The following is a 9,297-nucleotide window of genomic DNA, read 5'->3' on the forward strand; positions in this document are numbered from 1 at the left end:
ATAGGCACGAAGTCCATCGCTGCCAGGGTTTCTACAACAAGCACTAAGTCCATAGCTGTCGATGTTATCTGTTAGGCACTAAGCCCATAGCTGCCAATGTTATCTGTCAGACACTAAGTCTATAGCTGCCAATATTCATCTATATGGCACTAAATCCATAGCTTCCAATGTTCATTTGTAAGGCATTAAGTCCATATCTGCCAATGTTCATTTGTAAGACACTAAGTCCATAGCTACCGGTGTTTATCTATTTGGCACTAAGTTCATAGCTGCTAATGTTCATCTTTCATCTCTCCTCATTCATCTACCCATCTTTACCCAATATTTTTATAGGTATAAAATACATATACAGTTTAAATCAAATAAAACATGTATATTTTGTTCATCCAACATAGATATCAAGAACACATATAATATGCACACGTAACACATAATTTATATTAAATACTTTATATCTATGTGTTAGATGAAAGTATCTATGCACTCAGTTTTTAAAGTGATGATTCCAACTTAGACAACGCTTCGCTTCTTAACAATATGATTTCCTTCGACGAAACCTAATATTATTACCGCTAGATTTTAGTCTAATATTTATCGCGACTAATTACGAGCGTTATTATTTTATAAGTGTTAAACAATACTTTTCAACTACTATGTACAGACAGGGGCCAAACAGGAAACACCGGAGGTCAGGACCATTTTGGCATTATAACACTTCTGAAATCCAACAACCCTATGCGACACTTCAAACCAGATTCCCCGTACCGCGCGTAGTTAAAAAAATATTATAATAAAACCTTTTTATATCATATTTTATAATATATAAGTTGTTTATAAGTTCCTAATAACGATAATAAATTTAAACAAAAGCTATACTTAAATCAGAGTAAGCATAACTCACTTTATCGGGAGGTTTGCTAGAAACCGGGCTCTGCGGAGGCGGAACTTTCCGAGCCAAAAAACTCTTCTTCTCGGAGCCTTCGGGCGCTCCGGGGCCTTCTCCTAACACTAGGAAGATTCTATGGGTTGGGGAGTTTTTAGAGAGAGAGTAGAGAGAGGAATAATGGGTGAGGAGTGAGTAAAAGAGGCAACCTTCGCATCTTATTTATAGGGGGCTGGCCTCGGTGCGCAAGGCGTTCCTCGGAGGAGCACATCGCGTTCCGGGTGCGCAGCGCGCTCATGCGAACGCAGCGCGTCCGAAGGTGTATGTGTCTGAAGCCTGTTGGGTCGATGTGGAGGATCCGAAGCCTAGTCTTTGTGAACGCGGGGTGTTCCCTCTTCCCGCGCGGGGCGTTCCCTAAGCAGTCTTACAAATTACATTCCCGTCTTCTAAAATTCATAACTTTCACATACGAGCTTCGTTTTCGACATTCTATATATCCACGCGTAGGTGGAGATGTACTCTAAAATTTTCGTTAAGACTCCGTCGGCTAATTTTGACTTTATTTTTAAAGTTATATTTTTAACAAGCCGGGACAGAAAAAGTCTGTTAAAAATTCATAACTTTGTCATCCGACGTCCGTTTTCGTCTGTCTTTTTATCGTTGAGCTCCTATTAACGAGATCTTCGATTCTCATTTAGGTTGTGTCGGCAAAAAATCTGTCGATCTAATATTCGAACTCCGGGCTGCATACTGTTATGCCAAATCTTAGAAAATTCATAACTTCCTCATACGAAGTCAGATTTGGACGTTCTTTTTATGCACGCTCTCGGTTTAACGTATACTACGACTTTCCTCTAGATCACTAAGGCTAAAAAAGTACTTTATCGTAAACTCACTTTTTACGTCACACAGCGTCGTGTCGGTTTTGTCGCGAAACTTCGACAGGTCATAACTTCTTCGTTATAACTCAGATTTCGGAGTTCTTTATATGTACGGAACCCTTGTGACATATAATATAACTTGGTTAAGATAATTTACTCTAAATAATATTCTATCAAAAAGCCATTTTTAATGCTCATTGTCTTTAAATTGACTAGCCGAATCTGTAGACGTTACATTATCCAATACTTGAACCCATTTGTTAATTAAGGTGGGTAAAGCTTTTAAAATGTGGCATAAGTTTTGTTCCCCTTCCTATGTGGGACAATTCCCACAAGGTTATTTCTCACAAACAAAGTTTCGATAATACCCTACATTTTCTATTCAAACCTCCAATAATACCCACATTTGAATAGAAAATAAGAGAACTTTGATATTCAAATCAGGGAGATAAGAGATGACATGCATATGAAGAGGTGTTTAGAAAACTTTAACCTTTTATAGTGAATACTACTTAGATCTACTTTATGGGTAATGACCTATAGTATTAAACCAACCACTTTGTATAGTATAATCAAAACAAGAAGTATCACACATATCGTATCTAAACATTGATTGGTTCTTACCTTTGTGTTCATTTTGGTCGTGAATAATCATTTCTTCATGAGACTTTTAGAGAGCTTAACCATATAAGTTCCCAAAGATATGCCTTCACAACCATTTCACATAAGTAATGCTAATATGCAACAATTTGTACAATTCCACTATAAAAGCTATCAACATTATTAAGAATAAAAAACACATCCATATATCATCAACAAAAAACACAAAAATAAATATCATATGAGTGAGCCTACCTTTGTGTTAGTGCTACTTTGAGTCTTCCGAGACTAGTTGTCCTATTTAATATAGCCCATGGGATCTCCAATGTTGCTACGTTAGGTTTCCATCAGGCGGTGACTCATTGTGTTAGCCTTAAGTGCATTCCCCTCGATGTGAAGAGAACTTTCTCTCTACTAAGGTATTTTATCAAATGAACAACTATATTTTCCTTTGACTTTATGTAACTGATGGAAATGATTCCATTTTTCAGTAAGACTCTTAATGTAATATGATTGCGCCTAATGTGTCTCAACTTGCCATTGTATATCTACTTTTTGCTCTAATGAGAGCAGCCATGCTATCACAATGTATACCAATAACAATAACAGGTTTAGGCCATAAGGGAATACCTTCTAGGAATAACTACCATAAACCTGTTAACAGGTTTAGGCCATAAGGGAATACCTTCTAGGAATAACTACCATAAACCTGTTAAATGACAAGTAATCTAAAAAATTAAAATAAAATAAAAATTATTTTTCGAAATTATATATATTATTAATTAATCAAAAGAGCCTAAGAACCCCAACGCCCAAGGCCCTATCTTTGATCATTAATGCATATAATTTATTCTCTAATCACTAACCCAATCACTAGCCTAACACCACATATTTGACCCACGAAGCTTTATCTAATACTTGAACCCATTTGTTAATTCAGGTGGATAAAACTTTTAAGAGGTGACATAAGTTTTGTTCCCCTTCCTATGTGGGATAAGTCTCTAAAGGTTATTTCTCACAAACAAAGTTCCAACAAGACCCCACATTTTATATATAAACTTCCAATAATACCCCACATTTTAATAGAAAATAAGATAACTTTGGTATTCAAATCAGGGAGATAAGAGATGGCATGCATCTGAAAAGGTATTTAGAAAACTTGAACCTTTCATATTGAATACTACTTGGATCTACTTTGTGGGTAGTGAACTAGAGTCTTGAACTAACCACTTTGTATAGTGGAATCAAAACAAGAAGTATCACACATACCATATCTAAACATTGATTGATTCTTATCATTGTGTTCATTTCAATCGTGAACAATCCTTTCTTCATGAGACTTTTCGAGAGCTTAGTCATATCAGCTCCCAAAGATGCGACCTCACATCCATCTCATATATGTAATGCTAATCTGCAACAATCCGTACTATTCCACTATAAAAGCTATCATCATTATTAAGAGCAAAAAATGATCCCTATATCATCAACGGAAAACACAAAAATAAATCATAGGAGTTAGCATACCTTTGTGTTAGTGCTACTTTGAGTCTTCCCCAATTAGTTGTCCTATTGAACCTAGACCATGGGATCTCCAATGTTGCTATGTTAGGTTTCCGCCAGGTGGTGACTCATTGTTTTGGCCTTAAGCCTATTCCCCTCTATATGAAGAGGACTTGCTCTCTACTAAGGCCTTTTGTGAAAGGATCGACTATCTTTTCCTTTGACTTTATATAACTAATGGAAATGATTCCATTTTTCAGCAAATATCTTAATGTAATATGTTTTCGGTTAATTGTCTCGACTTGCCATTGTAGATATGATTTTATGTTCTAATGAGAGCAGCCATACTATCACAATGTATACCAATAATAGCAACATGTTTAGGCTATAAAGGAATACCTTCTAGGAATAACTACCATAAACATATTAAATGACACGTAATCTTGAAAATTAAAATAAAATAAAAATAAATTTTTCGAATTATATATTTTATTAATTAATCAGAAGAGCCCAAGATCCCCAATGACCAAGGCCATATATTTGACCAATAATATATATAATTTATTCTCTAATCACTAGCCCAACACCATACATTTGACCCATGATGCTTTATCCAATACTTAAACCCATGTGTTAATTAAGGTGGATAAAGATTTTAAAATGTGTCATAAGTTTTTTCCCTTCCTATGTGGGACAAGTCCCACAAGGTTATTTCTCACAAACAATATTCCAACAATACCCCATATTTTCTATTCAAACTTCCAATAATACCCCATATTTGAATAGAAAATAAGAGAACTTTGATATTCAAATAAGGGAGATAAGAGATGAGATGCATCTAAAATGGTGTTTAGAAAACTTGAACCTTTCGTAGTGAATACTACTTGGATCTACTTTGTGGGTAGTGAACTAGAGTCTTGAACTAACCACTTTGTATAGTAGAATCAAAACAAGAACTATCACACATATCATATCTAAACAATGACTGATTCTTACCGTTGTGTTCATTTTATTCGTGAAAAATCATTTCTTCATGAGACTTTTTGAGAGCTTAGCCATATCAGCTCCTAAAGATGCGACCTCACATCCACTATAAAAGCTATCAACATTATTAAGAGTAAAAAAACTATAAGCATTATTAAGAGTAAAAAATCATCCCTATATCATCAACGGAAAACACAAAAATAAATCATAGGAGTGAGCATACCTTTGTGTTAGTGCTACTTTAAGTCTTCCCCAATTAGTTCTCTTATTGAACCTAGACCATGGGATCTCCAATGTTGCTATGTTACGTTTCCGCCAGGTGGTGACTCATTGTGTTGCCCTTAAGCCTATTCCCCTCTATATGAAGAGGACTTGCTCTCTACTAAGGTCTTTTGTCAAAGGATCAACTATATTTTCCTTTGACTTTATGTAACTAATTGAAATGATTCAATTTTTCAGCAAATCTCTTAATGTAATATGTATGCGGCTAATGTGTCTTGACTTTCCATTGTTGATCCGATTTTATGCTCTAATCAGAGCAACCATACAATCACAATGTATACCAATAGCAGTAACAGGTTTAGGCAACAAATGAATACCTTCTAGGAATAACTACCATAAACCTATTAAATGATAGGTAATGTCGAAAATTAAAATAAAATAAAAATTAACTTTTGGAATATATATATATATATATATATATATATATACACACACACTAATACTCGCCCAATCATTAGCCCAACACCACGCATTTGACCCATGAAGCTTTATCCAATACTTGAACCCATTTGTTAAGTAAGGTGGATAAAGCTTTTAAAAGGTGTCATAAGTTTTGTTCCCCTTCCTATGTGGGACAAGTACCACAAGGTTATTTATCACAAACAAAGTTCTAACAATCTTAATAACTTATACTAGAGAGGATGTCAAAAGTTTTGTTGATTACCTTATCGATTTGACAACATATATTGTTGTTTCGAAAGCATAAACATAGAAGGTGATACACTAAATATGATTGAATATGTGTTGCCAGATGACTATTCTGTAAGATTAACAAACATCTTTCATATGTCAAACAAAATCTTCCATGGTGTTAATGTAAAGAGAAGTGCTTATGGGAAGCGTTTTCTTCAAGCAAGAACTTAAGGGTAGTACTCTTTTATAAATGCAAGTTATGACAGGGAGGAGTTTCATAAGAGTCATAGCATGAGAAATCTCATGGAAGTGGTTGATGTAGCTGAAATCATTTCAAATCTCTTTAAAGGTATCTCTCTCTCTCTCTCTCTCAGTCAATGATTGATCATGTATCTCTATCGTCAAAAAATCTTTTGCAAGAAAACAAGGAGTGAGTGTTGGTTGCATATCACCATACACAACTCAAGCTACTATGTTTGATTGGGTTGAGCTGATGGGTTTTATATGTTAGAAAAAATCTATTTTTGATGGAAAAACATAAACCCTAAGTTCACATGCACCCTCAAGGATCTATGTTCTCACTATGATTTGCAAACAACTATTGAACATAAAGAATCCTAAAAGTACATTGATATTTTCAAAATTACTAAACGTTTATTAAAAAATGCATACCTTAGTTTATTATAGCAAATAAACTAGTAATCCTTCCTTGTTGGGCTTTAGAAAGCAAGCACCAGAAGTCTCGTGCCTCTAGTGGATCACACCCAAACCCTATCAAATTGGAGGCTAAAGAGGAGAGAGAGAGAAGATGAAGGTTATTTTAGAAATTCTACTTGGAATGAGATGAATTTTGAAAAACATAACCTAAGGGGGTTTATATAGGTGATAGGGAGGCTAAGGATAAGACAGTTTCCTTTTAAATAACACTAATCCTTTTGCTTTCCCCCCTAATGCATCCAAGTTCCCTTAGAGCCCAAGAAAAGCTCTAGAACCCATCTAGAACTCCTATAGAACCATCCCCTCTATGGGAGGTTCTAGAATTGGTCAATGTTGAACTTTTGAACATTGTCACCTTTAGTCCTTCCACATTTAATTAATCCAATTAATCTCAAAATTAATTCTAATTAATTTATGATTAATTTTTAATTAAACAATACTATTTCTAATTAACATATTATTCTCATAATATATTAAAAAAATCATTTATTTGGATTTATAATAAATTTATTAACCTTATAATAAATTCATAAATCAGTATCTCTCTCCAAAAAAACATTGAAGTAAATTACTAGGTTTGAGGGCAACCCAAAAGGACTTTGCTAACAATTCAAGAATATATTAATTTAGTTATTGGATTAGGTACCTAATACAATAGTCTCCCACTTTGATAAGTCTAAAACTAAATTACCGGTATAACTTCTAAACTAAACAGCAAAGGGTGCTTTCCAAAGCAACTGCTGAACTCTGATCCAATCAGATATTTGTCCTTTAGATAAGTGATCAAATATTCCTCCGTTATTCTAGATATCGTATGGACATGAGGCATAGATCAGAATCAATCTCATTGTCTAAAATTCCGTTTCCCGATTTCCAGATTTATGATGACATCATAAGACTTCTAATTGAACACATCCATTTAGTCATGGCTGAGCTCAGCACTATAATTCAACACCAAATCACCGAGGGGCCCAAATATATCGCTTTTCCCATTAGGGAAAAAGGAATGAATAAACTTTGACTCATAGCTTGTATCTTTTACTCATAAAATTGCACATGACACTACGTTTTATAACATCAAGTTGTTGATGCATTTTCGCAGTACGAATGTACAATCGACTTTTAAATTACAACTCATATATCTCCATTTTAAGAATATAAGATATTATCGTCTCACAATTACTCGTGATAGAATCCATGAATTAATTCTCTGAGAGTGGGTTTTTCCAATACTCAAATCTCCATTTTCTAAGTACTCATGAACGTTGTAGCAACACAATTTCTATGTCTAAACTCCTTAGACAATCTACAATCCAATTCATGACAAACTTCATTCACTACTTACTTCCCAAAGTATGAGCGACTGTGGAGTTTCGAATAATCAAATTATTCAGGAAGTAAAACATGCAAAATGAAACATAATAATAAACTAATTACCTACGGTCTCAAAACTATTGAATATAAATAGTCTCTATTATTTAATCACCAAAATAATTACTACTTTATTCATTGTATAATGTTTCGAGTAATCAACTAACCACTTGAATCAAACATCAGTCATGCCATGTTATGAACATGCATATTATTCCTCTCTATGGTCATTCTTTTGTGAAAGGATCAACTAGACATTATTCCAATGATGCTCATTTCACAATTCCAAATTCTTATCACTATCCAAGATGTTATGGAATTTCAACTTAACATGCATTAATCTCTTGTGATATCAAGATTCTAAAGTCTCAAAGATTGAGTTTTTGATATTATAGAATATCCCATTGGAACTTTTTTATTAGAAACAATTCCATGGTAATTTCTAATTCAAGGTACACTCCTTGAACACTTCTCTTTGCATTAGAGTTTCCAACTTACATGTAGATTTTTCAAGTATCTCCCATTATGGAAACATTTCTATATTTCCATATGACCATCAATTCTGATCAAGAACCTTCTCAATCCAGAATCATGTCACTATGGTCTATCCAAATTAATCTCATACTTGTAACTGTCCACAAGCAACAAGTCTTTTGGTATAATCTTAGAATGTTCTTGACAGTCATTTAATAACTTTAGTCATACAAAATTCGAGTTCTTTTCATCGCAATGCACTTGTAACATCCCAATTTTCAAGGCCAAAAATTTCATTTTTAATTAAGTAACACATAAAATAGTTTACCAAAAACATTACCGATATCAAATCAATTTGTAAAATCGCAACAACGTGTCTCAAACCATATCATAAATAGTAATAAAAATCAGAGTACAATCCCAAGTAAATCTCATAACGCGGAAATCATGTGTGTGTGATGTGCCGATACCGCGCCGGCTCCTTCCCCTTCGCTGAAGAGGTACCTGAAACAAAACTGAAAACTGTAAGCACGAAGCTTAGTGAGTTCCCCCATCATACCACACACCATACAATAACCTACTGTCAGGCAATTCTGGGGTGCCTGACTACCCAGGTCAAGCCATTCTGGGGTGCTTGACTTACCCTGGTCAAGCCATTCTGGGGTGCTTGACTTACCCAGGTCAAGCCATTATGGGGTGCTTGACTTACCCGTCGGTCTATTTCGCCCGACTACCGGGGACTATTTCACCCCCTACCACTACCATACAACACACATATACTGCCAGGCAATTCTGGGGTGCCTGACTACCCAGGTCAAGCCATTCTGGGGTGCTTGACTTACCCGTCGGTCCTTACGACCGACATACGAGGACTATTTCACCTCCTACTACTACCACATAATATCATAGCATAAACATACTGTCAGGCAATTCTGGGGTGCCCGACCTACCCTTCGGTCCTAACGACCGAAC

The sequence above is a fragment of the Lactuca virosa genome, chromosome 4 (assembly GCF_052849685.1).
Source record: "Lactuca virosa cultivar CGN04683 chromosome 4, Lactuca_virosa_CGN04683_v6, whole genome shotgun sequence".
Lineage (NCBI taxonomy): Eukaryota > Viridiplantae > Streptophyta > Magnoliopsida > Asterales > Asteraceae > Lactuca > Lactuca virosa.